General features: G+C 40.0%; 1 long non-coding RNA gene and 1 other non-coding gene across 12 annotated transcripts in view; both read right to left on the bottom strand.

Annotated features, from left to right (window-relative positions):
• LOC103351910 (uncharacterized) overlaps positions 1-18,841 on the bottom strand; it is a 77,614-nt gene that overhangs the window by 56,804 nt on the left and 1,969 nt on the right. For 4 of the 11 annotated variants that reach the window (XR_011385464.1, XR_011385465.1, XR_011385463.1 and 1 more), the window contains exon 3: positions 1-18,841. This exon is cut by the window's left edge. The exons of 2 other annotated variants lie outside the window; for them this stretch is intronic. This is a non-coding gene — a long non-coding RNA (uncharacterized lncRNA). 5 more of the 11 variants (XR_007912098.2, XR_007912084.2, XR_011385466.1 and 2 more) reach the window with 4 other exon arrangements.
• On the bottom strand, positions 9,318-9,377 carry MIR325 (microRNA mir-325). Its single transcript, NR_162602.1, has one exon. It is a non-coding gene; the product is annotated as a microRNA mir-325 (primary transcript).

Here is an 18,841-nt window from a genome sequence, read left to right as displayed (position 1 = left end):
CTAAGGGAAAAATGAGAAAAGGAATATGTAGTGATTGTTTTCTGAAATTAAAATGTTGAAATTATTTTTAATTTTTAGGTCATATCCTTTCTTTTTGGTGTTTAAAGTATCCCTTCTCTAATGAAATCATGATAATCATGAGGAGTAGCTGTTTTTATATAATGTCCTTGATTAGCAAAATAATAAATTTGCATCCCTATTACAACTAATTGTTTGGAAAACATTTAGTGTGTGAAAATCACAAGTCTTTGACCACTATCCTAGACCAATCTCCTGGGATATCAGCACTCAGTCCAAGGTCTCTCCTTACCCTGAGAGTTTTTGTATTCAACCACTATGTCATTGAATTGTTAGGTAGTGAACAATGCATTAAAATGAGACTGATTTGGTGGGGCTGTGGGGTGGATGACAAACGAGGAAAGGAAGGAAGCGCATGATAGAACATGGCAGAACATACTGGCTTGTGCTCAGTACCACATCCTGGCTTTGTTATGGTAACTTTAAATTACCACAATACCCTGATTGATGAGGCCAGTGTTCTTCCCTAGATATTTAAATTTCTCATTTGTGGTTTAAGTCAAAGTTTCATCATGAAGAAAAAAGTCACATTTTCTGTGACGTACATAAATTGCATAAAGAAATTTAGAGAGGTTAAGTGACTTGTTTAAAATCACTTGGTTCCTATAGAATGGAGCCAGGAATAAGTTCTAGAACTTCATTCTAGACTTCACAGTCCTTCCTCGAGTTCACATATCTGTATTGTGTGCACTTTAACTCAGTTTCTGGGGGGGGGTGGGTCACACAATGACACTTAGGTAAATACTGTCTGCCCTGCAAAGTGACCAGCTTCACCCTTCTGGGTGCCAGGCCCACCTAGCCACCCACTGGTGCAATTTGTGGGAAGTAAGTGATCCTTCCCGCCTATCACTGTAACCACCTGCTACTGCCACTTCCAGCCAGATAATGGGCAAAGGAGCAAACTTGTATACCAGAGTACACACCCAAGTATCAGCATTATTCTCAATAATCTCAGTGATCCTCTCTGATATGCCTTGATTTATGGATTATATCAGACAAATGCTTCATCCTAACCATCACCTTGCACCACTTCTTTAGTACTCAATCTGACAATACTAATGGACTTAAGCATCATCCTAAACCAAACAGAATTTTAAAGGTAGATCAAATAATGCTATCTCATAAAAACCACATAATACATTCCAAAGTTAACCCACAGGCCCTTGAGATTCATGCTATTTAGCACTGCCACTATTTGGGATTGTTGCTATTAAGGATTCTGGCTGTTTGGGACGATTCCCATCTCTGTACCTCTTTCTGCAGACAGGAATCACATGTTGCTTAGAACAGATGGCAAAGCCAGCCTTCTGACTCTTGGTTAAGTGGGTGGTTAGCGACATCTAGGACCCTGACTTAGCAGAGTCCTGAGAGGAAACACATAGTAGCCACCTCACTGTGCCCTAGCCAGAAACTGCCTTCATTCATAATATGCACCCTTTGAAAAAAGAAACCAGTATCTCTATCCGGATAGCCCAATACAGATCTCAGACCTAGCCCATCAATAAATGTTTATCTCTCAGACTCTGGTAAAATAAAACAGGGCTCAGGGGCTTTGTGTAAAACAGTCAGCTTCCCAGACTCACATGGGAAAAAGTTAATATGGTGGTAATGAGCCACTTAAATGCCTGTCTGCCTATGTTACAATAACATGCCCTTTTCATTCCTTCCAACAGCTCCCACAGGGCACTGTGGACAGCCACATTCTGTGGGTACTTCTCTCTCACTCCACACACCTACCCAAAGAAAGCAAATCACTTCTTACTACTCCCAAACTTGCTTTTTAGCTTATAGGGGTTTTACCATTCATTTATTAAAATCTTTCCTTTTTGGTTTTTCATTCTCTTACACATTTTGTTTGTTGGATTTTTGTTTTCCTTTCATTCTTTTGAGTGCTTGGGATTTTTTTTCCTTTGTTGTTGTCTTTAATGTTTCACTCTTTCCTTTTCCTCTATTTCTGCTTTTGGGGTGTCTTTGTGTGTTTCTTTTTCATTTTTGCTGTGTTTTGGAGAGGTTACATTTAATTTTTTTGTTGTTGTTTGGGGATTTTTGTCTCCCAGTTCTTCTTTTTTTGCTGTTGTTTTATATTTTATGGGGCCTTTATGTTTCTTTTGTTTCTTTATTTGCTTGTAGTAAATTTTTTTTAATTTATTTATTTGAGAAGCAGCCAGACAGACACAGAAAGATCCCTTACTCACTGATTCCAAATACCTGCATGAGCTGAGGCTGGGCTGGAGCCAAATTCAGGAGCCAAGGACTCAATCCAGGTCTCCTTCATGGGTGGCAGGAAACCAAATACTTGAGAAATCACTGCTGCCTCTCAGGATTTGCAATAGCAGGAAGTTGGAGTCAGAAGCCAGTGCCAGGTATCCAACTTAGGCACTCAGGTATAGGACCTAAGTGTCTTAGCTGCTAGGCTAAATGCCCACCCCTGTAGATTTCATTTCAATTTTATCTTTTCCAATTAAATTTAAAATTTAATTTAAAAATTAATAATTTAATAATTAAATTTAAAATTTCTTGTTTCCTTATTTTTTTTTCGTTTTTTTTCTTTCTTCGGATTTGAATCATGTTTGCCTTTTCTCTTTCTGGAGGAGTTTTATTGGTTTTGAGGGATTTTTAAGAATTTAGGTCTTTTTTAAGTTTCTCTTTTTCTATATTGTGAAAACTTTTTTAAAAAAAACCTTTTTTCTCATCTTTCTTATTTAAATGCATCTTTTTCAATTTTTTGTCTTTGGCGTTCTTTTCATTTTCTAAATAATATTCTTATTGTGAAATAGTTTGAGATTTACAGATAAGTTACAAAGGTAGTGAAGAGGGTTCCTGCATAGTCACCACTCAATTGTCCCTAATATTAACATCTTACATTAGCATGGTACAATTGTTACAATTAATGAACCATTTCTGATTCATATTTTTTGAACAATTTTATTTTTTAAATTTTATTTCTATTTTTAATTGACATATGAACATTGCCAGTTAAAAGTATTTATGAGGTTCCATGTGATGTTGTATAGTGTCTAATTAAGGTAAATATATCTATACTATTCAGTCATAAAAAAGATGTTACGGGGCCAGTGCTGTGCTGTAGCCAATAAAGCCACCACCTGCAATGCCAGCATCCCATATGGGCACCGGTTTGAGTCCCGGCTGCTCCTCTTCCATCCAGCTCTCTGCTATGGCCTGGGAAAGCAGTAGAAGATGGCCCAAGTTCAGGGACTCCTGCACCCACATGGGAGACCCGGAAGAAGCTCCTGGCTCCTGGCTTTGGATCAACACAGCTCCAGCCATTGCGGCCATTTGGGGAGTGAACCATCTCCCTCTCTCTCTCTCTGCCTTGCCTTCTTTCTGTGTAACTCTTTCAAATAAACAAATAACTATTTTAAAGAAAGATGTTACATAATTTTCGTACTTTTATTATTTATATTTTTAAACTAAAGTCAACTTTATTTAGATTTCCTTCATTTTATCTCATAGCCTTTATTTATTCGAAGATCCCATCCAGGATACCACAATACATTTAATTGTCATGTCTCCATAGGCTCCTATTGGCACAGTTTCTCAGACGTTCTTTTTTTTTTACGGCTTTGACAGTTTTGAGAAGTATTAGGTTTTTTTTTTTTTTAATTTATTTGACAGTGAGAGAGAGAGACAGAGAGAAAGGTCTTCCTTCTTTTGATTCACCCCTAAATGGCTGCCACAGCCAGTGCTGTGCCGATCCGATGCCAGGAGCCAGGTGCTTCTTCCTGGTCTCCCATGCGGGTGCAGGGGCCCAAGCACTTGGGCCATCCTCTACTGCCCTCCCAGGCCACAGCAGAGAGCTGGACTGGAAGAGGAGCAACCGGGAATAGAACTCGGTGCCCATATGGGATGCTGGCGCCGCAGGCGGAGGATCAACCAAGTGAGCCACGGTGCGGCCCCATGAAGTATTAGGTATTTTGTAGAACGTCCCTCTGTTGAGATCTTTCCCATGGTTTCCTCATGATTACATTGAGGTAATATGGTTTGGAGAGTAAAACCACAAAGCTTAAGTGCTCTTCTCATCACATCAAAACAAGGATACATGCTATCAACAAGATTTTATCACTATTGATGTTAACCTTGATCACCTGGCCAAGGTGTTTTGGCCAAGTTTCTCCATTTCAAAGTTATTTCCACCACCTGCCCCCATACTGTACTCTTTGGAATCAAGTCATTAAGTTCAATGGACATTTGGGATGGGAAAAATTAAGCTCCACCATCTTGGGAGGATATCCAAATAAGTGATTTAGAATGCAGGATTATATTATTTACCTTGTTGCTCCCATTGTTCCAGTTTTGACCACTGGGTGTTCTTTCAGGTTGATTCCCACATACCTCTGCCATGCCTCTTCCCTTGCATTTTTTTACTCACTTTACTTTTGATAATTATTTCTTCTTCTTTTACCTTTCTACCTAATATATCTACAGAACTAGTAAAACAAGGTAAAGATTTAAAAATGCAGCTTCATTTTCATCGTTTCTGCCTCCCTGCTAATACAATTGATCATCTACTAGATTTCTTAGCACCCCCATAAGGTTCTGTGTTCCTCCTTGAAATGATCAAAGGACCCTGTGTCATAATTCCTGAGAATCTGCTACCCTTCTTTGATAACTCTGTCCCACCAACAATCATTAAACTGAAAATTGGCAGGCTGTCAAGGCAGTGATTGGACATTTAGTATCATACTCACATTTAAATCACCTTGGTTGGCTCTGAATGAAGGAGAAGTGTATTTCATGACCCTTCTTTAGGAGTTTTTAGCTCCTAGCATTAAGACAGTATGTGTACATGTGTGCCTCCCCAGGCTTTCTTCCCCTGCACTCAGGGAGCTACTGGGAACCAGAAGAAAGAAGTAAGTGAGAGTTTACAGATTGTGGGGAGGAAGATTTTGTTATAAAAAAATATTCAGTAGACAGAAAGCACCAGGAAGACACCAGAAGCTTCACAGCTCATTTGGCCTATTTGAAGGCCCCATACTCTCCTCACTCTCTCATCTAAACTGTTCATGTATGTTTTTCAAGAAGTTGATATTCGGAGCATAAACCCGTAGGCAGCCAGGCTGGCAACTGAAGCTGAGTCCCGTTACTCTGTTCTTTTGCACTCCAGTTCCCTGGGTAGAAACAGAAATAATAATCCTAGAGCTTTTCCTGACAAGCCCCAACAAGTTTGGCAGTTAAGAGCTTATTGCAGGTGTAATCCCACATAGGAGCTAGGAGTGAGGGAAAGAAGAATGGGGTGAATTATATGATCTCTAGAGCCTCCTTCTGATGGCCCAACTCAGTCATCTGAAGACTTTTCTTGTTGCTGACAATTATGGCTGACACCAAGAGCCAAGCTACAGAAAAGGATGTCTTCTAGATCTTGCCAGAGCTTTCTACTATTCCCTTTCATTGTCATGCCATACATTTAGAAGAGAAGTTAGAGATAACGCTACTGAAAAAAAAAAAAAGAAAAGGTGTGCCATCCTTTGAAGCAAAGGATCGCTTCCAGCCCGCCTGAGTAAAATGCGTTCCAGGTACAGGACCTTGGTCTACAGCAATTTGCTGACTGGTAGAGATCCACTCCACGAAGTCAGAGAACCACTCTTCCCATCTTTTGCTTTCCACTATATCTATCAGCCAAAGTCTGATATTGACACTGGGACTAAGGACCACGTGACTTTGTCTTCCCTAAATATGGTATTAATTTTCATCAAGAAAAAAAAGAAAGTAGCTAATGGAAATCAGGCACTTAAGGTAATCAGATGGATAGAGTTTTGCCTTAGGGCAAAGCATAAGGGTTTCATTTTCCCAGAATTCTCAACCTGATTCTGAGGTCAGAAGCAACTAGTTTTGGGGCAAAACAAATTCAGGAGGTGAAGCCCTTCTACCCAGGACCTGGAGCCAGAAGAACCTGCTAGTTCAAGAGCATAGTGGCTTGAAATAGTCCAAATGTTGAAGACCTTTTCAACAAGGTGGCTGTAATCTACATAGCACCCAGATTAAGTAAGTTTGATCTGGAAGGTAACCTCAAAAACGTAAAGGTAATGTTGGGATACAGAGGGATATCAAGGGAGACTCCACAAGAATGATGGAGTTTCTATTTTGTTTGTCCATCCCTTCCCTAGGGAAGAACAACTGGTTATGAGGGCAGGCAAATGCAAGGGACATTAGGAAGGCCTCCAAACATCAACCTCTTTGAGACTAGATATTTCACTGTTAATATTAATGATACATTTCTTTGGTTTAAGCATTGTGAATTCCCTAGGATACCCCTGGGGGAAAAAAAAGAAGTACATTCAGTCCCTGACAGCACCAATCTTAAGGTGGAGGAGGAAATCTAAAACAGGGAGGTCTGCCTTTAGGAATGAGAAATACTTGCTTCAAGCAAACCAAAGACTTGTAGCAGAAAGTGACCTTAGAGATCTTATAACTCACCTTGAAATGTAACCATAAGAAACAGTTCTTTCAGTCTAACAATCAGAAATGAAAGGCAGAGTTTGAGCTGGGAATAGAGAGGCGTTAAGGTTATATAGGAAGGTTGAACCAGGAAAAGATTTTCATTTTTATGGAGGTTGAAGTGAAGAGGCAAGATGGCATTGAGAAAGATGAGAGGCACCGGAGAAACTAGGCCAACATATGCAGCAAGAGTGTGTTGTGGCCTAATATTAAAATAGAATTTACAATGACTTCCTAGGGTACAGGAAACCCTCCCAAATGGCCAGACATCTACATGATGGCTTTCTTTGCTGAAGGACCCTCAGGCTAATTGAAATAGAACATTTCTATTAAAACAAACACTCCAAGAACTCAAACTTAGTTATAACCCCTGTTCAAATAAAGCTATGGGTAGGAACGATGATAAATGTCTACTTTTTTCTCTATTTGGAATATAGAATAGAGAATGTACACTTTGGAGGTTATTTGAAATGTTATGGGACACAATAAAATCTCTCAGAAAACATGGCAAAAATTGCAGCAGAAAGCTCGTCTCCGGTTAAGTTCCCTGTCTGAAGTCCTGCCATGAGCGTAGGACTGTCACAGGATTATTGAAGGGAAAATGGGAGATGCGGAAATGGAATTTTCAAAAGACTATTTAGAAAGTTACTCCCTTCTCCTGTCTATTTGGGGGGGGGGGGTTGCTTTGTTTTTTTTTTTTTTTTAATTTGGAAAAGGTAATACATGCACGTGGTAAATAATTCTAACATATTCAAAAGGGCATATGTAATTTTAAAGCCATTTAACTTTGCTAGAGAAAAACATTGTTAACAGTTCCTTGTGTTACCCTCCACAGACATTCTATATTTACAAGCATACCTTTGTGTACATATATACATAATTATAATTGTAAATCTTATTTAACAAAACATTGTAAAGGCTTCTCTCTGTCAGATTTGCTTCAGAGCAAAACTAGATTCCCACAGCACTGTCTAAGCTATGTGTCATTCTCTTAGGAAAATGGAGATATTAGTTCTATATCACAGGATCGTTTTCAGTGCTGAAAGAAGTGATACGCATAAATATGCATGAAGTGCCTAAAACAGTGTCTGGCATAGAGCAAATGCTATGTAAATGTTAGCTGCTGTCATGATCATTAATACTATTGTTTGTCATTGTTACTGTGAAAGAGAATATCTTGGGGCTTCTTGAAACTATTCCCTATTTACTATGCCTTTTTCTTACAGGTACCTCCAAGTTGTGAGTCACCTTCTGTCACTACTCTTTCTCTGGAATCCACCAGAATCTGAGCTACAGAGCCATTGATAAACAAAACCATACCTCAAAAGTTCTCCTGGACACAAGGAAAACTTGGCCTCACTTGCTTGATGTTCCTCTCACAGCATCAGTGAGATAAACTGTTTCATATGTTATTACTCACTACTGTTCTTGTAAAGACCGTGGAAATACATGGACAAACCGGCAGTTCACCACACTTTCTGGGGAATTACTCAGCCTAGAACATGTTGTTTCCATTTCTCTTTTGTGTGATCTCACTGCTTCTGAGGAGTTGCGTGTTACTGACTAGCCAGTGACACTACACTGCCTTATCCTGCTGGCTAGACTTTTAGACATCTGGTGCCACTGGGACAGGCTGGAGTCCACAGTCACAGATAAAATGCCATATGAGGCTGATCTACCATCTCATTCCCTTAGAACCCTTTTGAGGAGGGGAAGTCAAGCTCACAGATACCCAGCACATCTTCCCTCACTTACCTCTATCTGACAGCGTGGGTGAATGACAACTAAGATGTTTGCATCTCCCTACCAATAAGTCTCACCACAGACATCTGCCTACTTCCTGGTTTCTCTGGAACATACAGTGAAAGTTTGACCCCTGATGTGACTCTTTGTGTGATCATAGAGGGACTTCAACAGCTATGAAGATTAACTATTCCTTGAATCAACCCCAGTGACCTTTGTCTGAATTTCAGTTGTCCACACCCATGGCCACATCTAGGTTCTTTTCATCACCTGCAACTGCTCCAATTCTGAAATCTTAAATTCATATATCCCATTCTCTGGCTACTATTTTATAGTTTTCCAATAAGGACTTTTTCCTACCTTCACTACTCCTATTCTTTGTTTTTTTCCCAATATATCACTACTTTTCAGCCTGATTAACATCTCTGCCTGGCCTAGGCCCTGAAAATGGTTACTTCAGTCATTCTTCAATCATTAACTTCTCCAGACTGTTATCATATTACATTTTGATCTAGTGTTACCTGAAAATTCATGGGTTTCTACTTCAGGAGAGTTCTCAATGCCACACAGCAATTTGTCCAGGAGTTCCTGGACAGCTTCCTCTGCTATTTTCACCTTTATATCCTCAGAGATCTCTTTCTATCAGTCACTGCCCTAACTTCCACATCTTCACCTCTTCATGCTCTCTAATGATGCATTTGCTCTGCATAGTAATCTCAGACCTCTCATCATTGGAAAAACAGTCCTACCTCACCTCACTGTCTGCTTGCTGTCTGGTCTTTTTCTTCCTAACTAAACTTGTTAAGAAAACAGCTTACATTCACTGTCTTTGCTTTCTCTTCCCAAGCTAATCCCCTTGACTTACTGAAATCTGATTATGTTTCTGGGGTAGGTCCTCTCTTACCCCTGTCTGTACCTCCATCATAAAATTATCACCACCACCACCACCCCCAGCAACAACTGCTAGACCTAAATACCTCAAAAAAATAGGACCTTGTTAAACTTATCTACGTGGTCCCAGAGCCTAGCACAGTGCTTGATTGATAGGAGGTGCTCAATAAACGAATTATGTCACAAACACTTACTGAACACCTACTAGGAACCAAGCACTGTATCGGCTCTGTTAGAATCCACAACCCTTGGACCCTAATCCTTCACAAAACCTATATTCAAGCACCCTTTCTCTCAAAGAAACTCCCTCCTCTTTGTGAATGCCATGTCAAGATATTTAATCAAACAATTGCTGTACTTTACTCACAATAATCATTCAACAAATATTGAATGCCTGAGAGCAGCAGACCCAAAAGGAGTAATTGTGAAGAGCTGTTATTGGAAATGGCCACAAAGGGGCCTGTTCTAGGATCTGGTTCTTTGCAGAGTGCTTTCCAGAACTGTTTCTGACTAGTTCTCTAGATACACATTCACCCTCAATTCTATCTCAACAATGTTGACAGTTTTTTGGTGAGCCTGTATGTACCATTTACACAGTTCAAAAAGTACAAAGAGAAAAAATAAATCTTCCTACTCCTAACCAGTTTTCCACTCTAGAGGCAGTCACTATTCAAAGCTTCTTATATCTCTTCCCCCAAACCACAGAAAACAAAAGCAAATATGGACAAATGGGATTATATCAAACTAAAAGGCTGCTGCACAGCAAAAGAAACAATCAACAGAATGAAGAGAAAACCTCCAGAATGGGAGAAAATATTTTCCATCTATACATCTGACAAGGGGTTAATAACCAAAATACATTAAAAATTCAAAATACGTTAAAAATCCATTAGTAACTCAATAGCAAAAATCCAAATAAACCAATTTTTAAGCTGGCAATAGATCTAAATGGACATTTTCCCAAACAAAGACATAAAAATGGCCAACAGGTATATGAAAAAATGTTCAACACCACTAATCACCAGGGAAATGTAAATCAAAACCACAATGAGATATCACCTCATCCCAGCTAGAATGGCTATTATCAAAAAGAAAAAAAGGTAGCAAGTACTGGTGAGGATTTGGAGAAAATGGAACCCTTGCACACTATTGGTGGGAATGTAAATTAGTACAACCACTATAGAAAACAGTATGGATGTTCCCCCAAAACACCTGGAAACAGAACTACCATGTGAGGGGGCAGGTTTTGGGAGCAGGGATTTAGTCACTTAGGATGCCTGCATTCCATGTCTGAGTGCCCAGTTTGAGTCCTGTCTCCTCCACTTCTGACCCAGTTTCCTGCTAATGTACACTCTGGGAGGCAGAAGATGATGGCTCAAGTACTTGGGCCTCTACTACCCATGTGGGTAACCCTTATCACGTTCCAGACACCTGGCTTTAGTTAGCTTGGTCCAACCCTAGCGGTTGTGGGCATTTGGCAAGTGAATGAGTGGATGGAAGATCTCTCTCTATTTTTACTCTCTGTGTGTTTCTCATTCAAATAAAAAGGAAAATGATGAAGTACTTAAAAGCATTTGAGCATATCAATCTTTTCTTTCAAAAAAAAAAAAAGAACTACCAATATATCCAACAATCCCACAATCCCACTCATAGGTTTATATATCCAAAAGAAATAAAATCATTCTGTCAAAGAGACATCTGCATTTCCATGTTTATTGTAGTATGATTCACAATAGTCAAGAAATGGAAACAACCTAATTATCCATCCACTAGTGAATAGGTAATGAAAATGGGGTACAATGGTATACTATTCAGCTATAAAAGGATGAAGTCTTGTCACTTGCAACAACATGGATGGAAGTAGAGGTCTTGATAAAGTTTATAAAGAGGTCTTTATAAAGGTAAGGTCTTTATGTTAAGCACAGTAAGACAAGTATCACACGATCTTACTCATATGTAGAGTCTAAAAACATGTGATCTCATAAAAGTTGAGAGTATAATAGTGGTTACTGAGGAAGGGAAAGTAGGGAGGAGGGTAGTATAGGGGAAGGTTGCTTAATGGTTATTAAATTATAGCTAGAAAAAATAAATTAGAGCTAGATAGAACAAAGAAGTTCTGATGTTCTATTGCACAGCAGGATGATTATAGATAATGATGATTTACTGTATATACTTTTCTAAAACTAGAATAAAGTGTTTTGAATGTCTTCACAATAAGGAAATAATACATGCTTGATGAGATAGAAATATTTATCCTGATTTGAGCACTATAGAAGTTTGTGTGTGTGTATATGTAATTACATATCACAGCATCACACAGTGCCCCATAACATTTACAATTTTATGTATCAGTGAAAAATACAAAACTTGAAAAATTTCAAAAGCAATGGCCCATGCATTTACAAACTAGAAAAATTTCGAAAGCAATGGCCCATGCATTTACAAACATTTACATATATGGAGTCTATATGCTATTATAGAAAACAATAGGGGCCGGCGCCGTGGCTCACTAGGCTAATCCTCCACCTTGCGGCGCCGGCACACCGGGTTCTAGTCCCGGTCGGGGCGCCGGATTCTGTCCTGGTTGCCCCTCTTCCAGGCCAGCTCTCTGCTGTGGCCTGGGAGTGCAATGGAGGATGGCCCAAGTCCTTGGGCCCTGCACCCCATGGGAGACCAGGAGAAGCACCTGGCTCCTGGCTCCTGCCATCGGATCAGCACGGTGCGCCGGCCGCAGCGCGCCGGCCGCGGCGGCCATTGGAGGGTGAACCAACGGCAAAGGAAGACCTTTCTCTCTGTCTCTCTCTCTCACTGTCCACTCTGCCTGTCAAAAAAAAAAAAAAAAGAAAGAAAGAAAGAAAAAGAAAACAATAGGAAGTTCCATAAGCAGGGTAAACTGACAAGCACCAGGGAAGGAAGAGTTAGGAGATATCATCTTCCGTCCTATATTCACTTCCTCTTGAGAACCCATCTCCACTAATAGTCTTTCTGTCCTAAACTGCCCAAGATCAAAGGTTCTTGACACCTCTCACTGGTACATCTGCACATGTCTTATTTCAATTTACAGAGCACTGTTGGAACTCTTATTTCCCCTAATTCTGACAGAGCCCTGTGAATTTAGCAGTCCCAGTAGCTATTTGTACATTATAGTTAAGCTGATTAACAATCTCCCCACCTCTGCCATTAGATTTTATTTCCAAAATATAAGACATATATATACTCCTCACCACCTCCACTACCCCACCGTCCTTCAGGTCCCCATTACTTCTCATATGCAAAACTTGAATAATTTCCTACTTCGTAGGCTGTTAAGTACATTCAATAAAATTAAATGAGATAAGAGCTATAACAATTAGGAAAAAGTCACCAAATGTTCTTTTCTCCTCTGTCCTTGGTATCTCCTCAGCACTCTAGTACCCTCAATCTGTTCTCCACATTTCATATCCTATTGATTAAAATGATGCAGACTTCATTTTTTCTGTTTGTCTATCCTTTATTGATCCCAAGACCAGAGCATCAGAATATGACATCTTAACTTTAAGAAAAAGCACTAGAAAATCCCAAGTATATTTATTCCAAAGGAAAGCCACTCGCCGTGCCTCTCAAAAACATAGGGTAGTATTACTGACATTTAGAAGTTAAGGAAATCAAGATCTAGCCTGCATTTTCCACCTAGAACAATCCTACATATCTTTCACAATTCAGTTTTCATGTCATCTTCTGCTTTCACTTTATTTATCTGAGAAGGAAGGAAGGAGGGAGAGAGAACTTTCACCAGCTGGTTCATTCCCCAAATTTCCAAAACAGCTGGAGCAGGGTCAGACTGAAGCCAGGAGCCAGAAACTCAACCTGGGTCTCCCACATGGGTAGCAGGGGCCCAAGTATTGCTGCCTTATAAGGTGCACGTTAGCAGGAAAATGGATTAGAAGCAGAGCCAGGACTCAAAGCCAGGCCCTCTAATATGGGATGTGGCATCACAAGTATCACCAAATGGCCACTGCTATAATCTTCTTCTATTCTAAGATCCTGCACATATTACCTCTTTCACTCAAGTCTGGGGATTAGGTGGGGGATAGGAGAGGATGAAGGGGAGAGAGAGAGAGAGAGAGAGAGAGAGAGAAACTTCTGTTCTGCCTAGCCTAGTTCTACCCAGTGACACCCAGTTCCCTATTCTTACAAAAATCCGTAGTCCCACCTCTTAATGCCCAACTGAATAAGGTTAAAGTGATGGTTCCTAGATAAAAATTAAAGAAAAATACAATAAAACGTGCTTTACCAAACTTATTTTCATTTTAATTTATTCTCTTTTTTTTTTTTTTTGACAGGCAGAGTTAGTGAGAGAGAGAGAGACAGAGAGAAGGTCTTCCTTCTGTTGGTTGTCGGTTCACCCCCCCCCCCAAAATGGCCGCTATGGCCAGCGCACTGCTCTGATCCAAAGCCAGGAGCCAGGTGCTTCCTCCTGGTCTCCCATGTGGGTGCAGGGGCCCAAGCACTTGGACCATCCTCCACTGCCTTCCTGGGCCACAGCAGAGAGCTGGACTGGAAGAGGAGCAACTGAGACAGAATCTGGCACCCCAATCGGGACTAGAACCCCGGGGTGCGAGCACTGCAGGTGGAGGATTAGCCAAGTGAGACGCGACGCCGGCCAATGTTGATTTATTCTTTTGTATTTAATTTTAACATAATTTAACATAATTTGATTTTATCATATACAAGGATACTTCAAAACATTCATGGAAAAATGAGTTAAAAGATAATTTTATTTTGGTGTAATAGATTTAAGATTCACACTTAATATGTATTTCCCACAAAATTTTTGAAGACCCCCTCATATGTTTCCTTTGCCTATGTTTTAATTGAGATTCTGCTGGGCTTTCCTTATCTATCTATCTATCTATCTGTCGATCGATAGATAGATAGATTGATATATTCAACATGGCAAGTATTAACCTTGGATTACTAAACAAAGTTTCATGAATAAGCAAATTCACAAACAGTAAATCCACAAATGAAGATCCACTGTATTGGTTATAGTATTACACAGTTTTCCAAGATATCATTTGTATTTAATTTTGTTCATATTTCTCAATTTATATAGGTTTTTTATGTATGCAAATAAATAAAATAAAATGCCTTAGGACATAGTACTTCAGCCTATCCAAAATAGAAATGATGTACTCACTTATCCTTTCTTCTGTCTTTTAACTCTTCAGTATCTGCAAGAAAACTCCCTTAAATGCATCTGAAATTTAGTTTGGTGGATAGTGTATCAAATCTTTTTGGGAGGGAATAAGCCACCAGTCATCCATCAATGACTCTCAATTTTTGACACTGTCACTGTGGATCCCAGTGAACTGCCCTTCTATGTATAGGTAGAACAGTTACAGAGTATCTAAGAAACTTGAGAAAAATGTAAAAGCAAGCAGAAGAAAAGTCTTACCTTTTCCATTAAATCCAGGTGTTGGATATCAGGAAATGAGATGGGGCTGGTGATATCCTACAGCCACCTCATGGCTGCATTCTGCTATGAAGCAGGGCAGCATGTAGCTGGAGGTGAAGTCACTGCCATGGGCAAAGATGGGTAGAATGCAGTTCTCCCCATGAGATAGGACAATATTTCTGTATGCATGCACTCAAGGACAATTTGCATCAGAATTACCTAAAATGCTTGCTAAAACAAAGTTTCCTGGGCCCTGCTGCAAATCTACTAAATTAGAATATTGGCAACTGGGTACCTAGAATCTGTGCTTTTAACAAGCTTCCTAGATGAAGCCTATGCACACTGAACTTGGAGGCTCACTGCCACATATAATCAATATTTCATATCAACTGAGAGTCCATAATATGCCTTATGTATAGTACCTTCTAAAAGGCATAGGAGATCTAGTCATATATATATATATATATATATATATACACGATATGACTCAATGGTAAGACTTGGAGATCAAAAATGAACTAATGCATCTCAGGCTACATCAAGAAAGTATAGTGTCTAGAATGAAGGAGGTGATGGGCTTGCTCTTACTCCACCTCATACCAGGAGTACTGTGTTTAGCTTTAGAGCAACATGCCTCGAGAGTGACAAAATCAAAATATGGTATGTCCTCAAGGGACAAGTCAGCTGATAAAAGGTTGGAATCCAAGGCAAATGCAGAATGACCAAAGATGTTAAATCTAGAGAATCGAATAAGCTGAATAACATGACTATCTCCCTCAACAGCTGGAGGACTGTCACATGGAAGAGAACTCTGGCTAGGCAGTGCCACCCATGGTCATGGATTTGTAAACTTTGGTCCGTGCTTGATTCTCACATCTGCATACCCAGACAAGGTCATTGTCTTGAGCTTTGGCCCTCCCTAGATCTCTCCAACTGGATGCCTCAAACTCCACATGGCTAAAATAAACCTATTATTCCCATTTTCACAAATAATGAATCTGAGGCTCAAAGACGTTGAAGAATTTCCTCTGAATTCCAGTAAAGAAAGTAAACCCAATCTGTTTGACTCTCACGTTTATAAAAACTCTTTCCATTTTTATTATACTGGCTTCCATAATATTGGGGGAAGGTGCAGGAAGGACACCAGAACATTGTGTATCTATCTTGTAGCTCTGAAACTGAGTAGCAACTTTTATAAGAGAATTGGTCATTCCTGATAAATAAATCTACTCTAAGAAATGCTAATCTTAAATTTACTAGATTACATTTAAAAAATAAATTCCTGGCACTAACAGAGGGAAAATTATTAAGTGGAAGAAGCTTTAAAACTCCCTTCTGGCCTGTGCTGTGGCGTAGCAGGTAAAGCCACCACCTGTAGTGCTGGCATCCTATATGAGTGTCAGTTCAAGTCCCAGCTGCTCTACTTCTGAACCAGCTCCCTGCTAATGTGACTGGGAAAACAGTAGAAAATGGCCCAAGTCCTTGGGCCCCTGCACCCACGTGGTAGACCAGGAAGAAGCTCCAGGCTCCTAGTTTCACATCGCCCTGGCTCTGGCCATTGCAGCCATTTGGGGAGTGAACCAGTGGATGGAAGACCTAACTCTCTCTCTCTCTCTCTCTCCGCCTCTCTGTAACTCTGCTTTTCAAATAAAGTAAATAAATATTTTAAAACAAGGAAGGGAGGGAGGAAGATCCTGGACTGCTGTACAGCAGTCTCAGGAAGGTTTAAAAAAAATCCCTTCCCGTCTCTGACTACAGTTTCCTGATTTTAAAAAAAGAAGATCTGTAGGTCCTCTTATATCTGTGCCACTCTGAGATCCTATGGGAGACAGTGTTCTGTATAAGGTACAGACATTGTGAATAAACAGTCATGCCATTTAGCCTGTGTAATAGCTCAGCTGCGTTCCAACACCATCTTCCAGGACCTGCTGGACTACAGGCTGATCATATATCTTCATGATATTCTCATCTACTCCGGGCACCCAGCCCAGCATGACGCACTTGTCCACACAATCCTGAGTCGCCTCTGGCAATACCAACTCTACTCAACTGGAGAAGTGATCAGGTAAAAGTAGAAATTCTGGAACAGTCTTCCCTATGGAGGGTTCTGATGTGTTCTCCCAAGGCCACATACTAGCTGCATGACCTTGGGCAAGTCGCTTAACCTCTCTGAGCCTCAGTTTTCTCATCTGTAAAAGAACAACTAATAATACATAATTCACTCAATCATTATGACAATTAAGAAAAAACTTGTGTGACAGTAAAAGTACTAGGTATATACCAAGCACTTAGTCAATGCTTCCTTCCTTCAGTGTCATCCTTGGCTGGACCACACCAGCTAGTTCCAGCATTTCTATGGATTCACTAGTTCCTAACAAGTTTCACCCTATACTTCTCCTTTCTGATCACCACTCCCCCCATCAATCAGATAAAGAACATTCAAGAAATGCCCATGGTGATTCTCAACCTGCTAAACTGGAGCATTTCAGGCTACTTCTGAGGCCTTAGAGCAACCTTAAATACCTAACATATAGTTAGCCAGCTTCTGTTTAAAGGCTTCATATGATAGGGAAGTCATTCCCTTCTAACTCTGCTCTAACTGCCACCCAGTAATCCTAATCCTGCTGTTTGGGGTCAAGCCATTCAGATAAAAGTCCTCTTTTAGTGACAACCTTACAAATAGTGGAAGATAGCATTCAAACCCTAAGCTGCCCTCCAGGTTTCTCTTCTATTTTGTCATTGTGCCTCTTTAAAAGGTAATAGCTATAACACAACATAATTCTTAAAGTAAGATTGTACCAACTCAGAAAAGAGTGGAATAATCATCTCCCTCATTCTAGACTCTATACTACCATTAATTCAGACCAATTTTCCATTAACTGTTTTGGCAGCCATATTAAACATGTAACCCATCCAGTAGAATTGCTAATTTTTTAAATTTCTGGTTTTTTTAATGCTAGTGCAAGATATCACATTTATTCTTATCAAATTTATTTTGATGTCCTTGGGCCATTTTTATAGTCTAGTAAATTCTTCGAGGATTCCTCATTCTGTCAATCAGTATATATATTTTCCCTCCCATTCCAGTTTTCCCTTAATACTTAATGAACATATTTTCCTATGCAATTCATTAATTAAAATGTTGAAACTAAGGTCTAGGCACAGAGCCCTGCAACTACCACAAAGGAACTCTCTTTGCAATAGTGAAAGTCAAGCTTTCTCATACTTCAGTACACCTGAGAGCTTTTCCCACTACCCAGTCCCAACCATCACAGTAGCTCACAAAATATCAGAGGTACCCAAAGAAGGACAGTCCTCCTAAAGGGAAGTTAAGTGGAAAAAATGCCTGTGTGGTTTGGAAAAGCCCTTATCCAAGTGATTCTGAAAAATCTTTCCGAGAATGTGCCATTTCTTAAGAATAGCTGCTCCAGGGAAACATAGACTGCATAATTAGCATCCTTTGGAAATAGTTTCCTCGCCTGTGTGACAGAATGACTAATACACAGCTCAGAGGGTACTGAGAGATTTAAATGATTGATGCATATAAAGTATCTAGCACAATGTCTGACAGATAATAAGTGGTATTTTTTAAAGGAAAAAAAAAACCATTTTGGAATCCAACTAAAGAAATGGTGTTCCAGCTTGTGCTTCCTCCATCTTGTTCAACAGGATGCCACAAAAATAAAAACCTTTGTCAAACCCCTTGCCATAATACATGTTCACTGTAACCATCACCTTCCTGCATGTATTAGTCAAGTGACTGTCAAAAAGCTCACATTTTCCAGTCCACAAATCTGAGCACAGGGTACAGCTCTCTGATGGCACTATTACAACCACAGGTATTCTGAAATTTAATGTTTTTCAAGCTGAGACTCTACAGCCCAATCTTGCTCCCATCTTCCTTATCTGCGAATGCCAGAATCAGGACCTCCATGTTTCTAAAGCCCACATCACTACCTTTTCTTATGTTCTTTCACCTGATCCTGCTGTTTTGGGGAGGGTGACGGAATCCAAGTAATGTAATTCAGATTTGCCTTGCAAATAAGATCATTCCAAGATGTGTATGCCTACAGTACCAGCTACACCCCACCTTGTTGTCATCTATATATTTGACATGGTCACCCACACACACCTACCACCCCTCGCCTCAGGTCACTGTGCTTTATGATGCTGCATACCACATGTCAGGACTTCTGGTGGCCACAGGTCCAGTGTGATGTAGGGCAAGAACTGAAT

Source organism: Oryctolagus cuniculus, chromosome X (assembly GCF_964237555.1).
Source record: "Oryctolagus cuniculus chromosome X, mOryCun1.1, whole genome shotgun sequence".
In the NCBI taxonomy this organism is placed as follows: Eukaryota; Metazoa; Chordata; class Mammalia; order Lagomorpha; family Leporidae; genus Oryctolagus; species Oryctolagus cuniculus.
This window is presented reverse-complemented; position numbering and strand designations above follow the sequence as displayed.